Source organism: Pinus tabuliformis, chromosome 4_1, assembly GCF_031772625.1.
Source record: "Pinus tabuliformis cultivar Carrire ecotype Pingquan chromosome 4_1, CPIR1, whole genome shotgun sequence".
Taxonomy (NCBI): Eukaryota; Viridiplantae; Streptophyta; class Pinopsida; order Pinales; family Pinaceae; genus Pinus; species Pinus tabuliformis.
The window spans coordinates 158573745-158577710 of record NC_142303.1 but is presented as its reverse complement, the minus strand read 5'-3'; positions in this window follow the sequence as shown (position 1 = coordinate 158577710).

The following is a 3966-nucleotide window of genomic DNA, read 5'->3' as shown; positions in this document are numbered from 1 at the left end:
TCTAAGTGTAAAGAGACATCGAAGAATCTAAGAGAAGATGAAGCATTGAGTCTAAGTTGAAGTGTAAAGTCGAGTCTTTGGGTTGTAGAGTAGGAGAAGGCTCTGCAACTGAGTGTGCAAAGGCCTAGTAGTCTGTAGCTGAGTATGCAGACCCCTGTAGCTGAGTGCACAAGGTGAAGCGAGTTTGTAACCATTGGAGAAAATAATAAAGAGAAGTTTCTTATCATTCTATGTGTCTTTTTCCTGTTTTATGCATTGAAGTATATTGGGTATGAATTGAAAGTTTATTGTTTATTTGTTGTGCAAACTCATATGAATGTGTTGAATAAGCGAATATAAGATAAGTATCTATTTACACAAATTTAACTAACAGTTATAAGAAGATAAGTAAGATCCACAGTGTAACTTAGGGAAAGAGCGCAAATCGCTGCCTTAGCAACGCGAAATCACCTCAGCCCCTGATCAAGGCTGCACGAAGGCCTCGCAGGATAGTAGAGTGTGCGAAGTGACCTGCACAAAGTCATTCCTAGTTGGACTAAGTTGACCCCTCAGACATCTCAAGGGTGTGGAAACTTGGTTCCAACATCCCCCCATACTGCTTCGGGTGAGACCTCAATCCGTGCTCCGCGGGCTGTTGCCGGAAGGGCCAATAATATAGGGATTTGTTTGGCTAATTAACTCCAAACCTGGGTCAGGCCACATAAAGCCAACAAATGGTTCCATTTCCGGGACTAGAATCTACATAGATATGTCTAATGTCGTATCATTGGAATCTAACTAAGAAGGAAATTGAAGGTTGGTTAGACAAGAGAATTCACAAGTTCGTGGTGCAGGATAACATGAATCCGCGACTGACAAAAGAAGAGTGGTTAGACTACTACCTGTACATGGAGCTTTACCTATTGAGTTGTATGAGTCGATCACGAAGCTAGAAGATAGCCAAGGAAGGTGGAAACTCGACAATCCTATTGTGTGGACCCCAGAGCTGGTGCGTAGATTGGAAGCATCGAAGAATAAGATCACTCATGCTGTTGATCATTGGCTCGATTAGATCATAGGAGGATTCATTACTAAGTTCACGGTAGATAATTTAGTTAGATATTGCGAGCTAGAAAACGCTTTCTCAGAGGACCACAAGGTAAGTGTGTAAAGTCTCTGAACACTTGGATTAAAATGCTACTGTGCGAAAAGTGGATTATGTAGTTACATTAATGTTCGGGACTGTTATCACTCAAAACTTTTCCTTAAAAGTTTTGGAAGAAGAGAAGGCTTCAAAGTAACCACAAACCAACTTTTAAGCACAGGCTCTAGCCAGACTACGGCTCAGAGAAGACTCTCTCAATATAATTTAGCTATGTTTTCTTAGATATTAGGCTAGTTCTAGAGTTTGGGGGGGTTTTTGATTTGTATGAAGATATGGTGGTGGAATCCTTACAACAGGCTGATAGGTTGATGCCTTTAGGCCATTTGGAAATGGAGTCAAACAAGGGGCAGAAAATCTGGACTTAAATCACTAAAGGGAATGTTCAAGGGGCAAGATAGCAGAGTGAAGTACAAATCCTTTGACTAAATGGTGAGATGAGTCTTAACGAAGGTGAGAGGGCAATCAAGAATCCTCAGACTGAGGATAATATGGGGGGTACAACAATGAATCATGAGTAAAGGGCACTTAAGAATCCTTTACTATAGACCAGAGGAGAAAATACGGGAGCTAAGGAGTAGTTAAGAATTCCCTAGCTAAGATATTTTAAGAGAAAACATTAAGAATGTATAATAGTAAGATAGAGTGCAGCCAAGCAAATTCTGAAATAATATTCAAGTTAGACATTTAGACTTCTAAAACATTTAAGATTTTGAAACAACTTTAAGAGAGGTAAAACAACACAAGAGAATTACTAAATTGTATTCCGATTTACACATGGATCCCTTGAAATATCTAATCTTTATTTATCAATCCAGAATGCTAGCCCAGTTAGTGATACAAGAGCTTTTATAGTCTTTGAACAAAATTATATTGTAAGTATAAGAATCCACACTACATACTTCGATTTGTGAAGTATTTATACAAAATGTTTTTACAAAATATCCCAAACTAACTTGGGAATTAATCTACGAAATTCAAAATATCTTCTCGCAGGAAGATAGTGACAACTATTGAACTGTTTTCTTGCTATCCCTTTTATTGTGGTTTAGCTAGAAGTTTATGGTTGCTATGCTCTGTGCTGGCCAAAGGCTATTATCTTTTATACTAATACTCTTTGACACAGATACTCTTTGACCCTATAACCACTTGAATCTAATGCTCTTTTACCTCGTTGACTGGGTGTTTGACCTTTAACTGTGTTTTGTTATAGTAAGTCAGTCAACTTTTCCCATTCTTGATCTGTTGGTAATCAAATACTCATCATTCTCTGGTAAGTTTCATCTACCTCAGTGTATTTGGACAATTAAGGCTTATTTACGAACAGAAGTTTCACCTCATGCTATAGGTAAAACAGATTTTCAAAAGCATTGTATAGTACCTTTCCTGTTGGCATTCTTGAAACCTGTGAAGTAGCCACTTGTTGTCTTGCTACATCCCTGAGTTTGTCATTGTAATCTCCTTGTTCCATAAGTTTATCATGAATGACTAAGGGATTAGGTAATCCCTTCTCTTTTAGCTTATCAAACTTAGCCATGAACCTATCAACGGCTACTTGCATTTCCTTGCTCTTTTCCTCTAACTTTTGCATAAGGTCCCTCTTGGTGAGGACTTTCTTTACCTCCAGAATAGTAGCAGTCCTATCTTCAATTTCCAGTTCCTGTAATTGGTAGTTGTTCTTTGAATTTAAGAACTGGATAATCCTGGTAGCCTCTCTAGGCCTGTTGCCTAATTCTATCTTCACTTTCTCAATAGCCTCTGTTATTAATGCTATGAGATCAATTTCTCAAATATGACCTATATGGATGGCCAAATATCATTGAAAGAGTCAATGATATTGGCCCACATTTTTTCCTTGGATTCTCCAAGAGGCTCCTTTAGTGTCAAGTCTCTTTGCATTGACTTGAGATTTTCCTTTATCCTAGCAGCCTTCTATTCCTCCTCTCTCTGCATAATCTTAGCAAGCTTATAGTCTGTTTCTAAGCTTGCCACCTGTTCCTTTAACTTGTTTATCTCATTTGTTTGAATAGACATTTCTTCCATGGCATAAACAAGCTTGGTTGCTTCATCTATTGTTGTACCTGCTACTTTTGTGGAAGTTGCTGATGTACATGCTGCAGTGGTGATGGGCAAGGCAGTGCCTATAGGAGTTTTTGGAGCCAATGTAGCTACCAATGTAGATGGTATTGCAGTAGTCACTATAGGGATTACAATTGCTGGTTTTCTCCCTACTTCACCTTGCTTCAATTGGATTAAGACATCCAATTCCTTCTTCGTGCTCCTCAACTGATCATTTAGCTTGAGGACTAAATCCATTAAGTCCTCATGCTGAGTTTGAGATTGCAACACCTCCTGTGTTTGTGGATGATGCAAGGAGGGTATCTTTAGTTGCTTCTTTAGAGAAGTAATGTCCTTGTTCTTCTATTTTATTAACTCTTTTGTTGCTTTGATATATTTGGGATCATGTCCCAACTCTATGATCAAGTCTTCCAAAGACTTGATTCTGTTGTCCTTGGCTTGTGATGAAGCCTGTTCAAGTTGATATTGAGCTGAGATGTTGTTTAGGGAATTTTATAGTTGATGAACAACTATGGACTTCCCTGTCAAGGTGGAGTAGATCATTTCTGCAGCCTGCTTGCGAAACTCTATTTGGTCCACAGGGTGAATATCCCTGGCCAACACCTCAAAATCAACTTTCTTGTAGTCAGTGGGTGTCCTTGGTTATTGCACGGTTGGTTGAATGAAGGACACCTGCATCTTCCCCTCTTTGATGTCAAAGGATGACATCAATCTATTCTGACTTGGAGTAGAAAGTTTGAAAAACT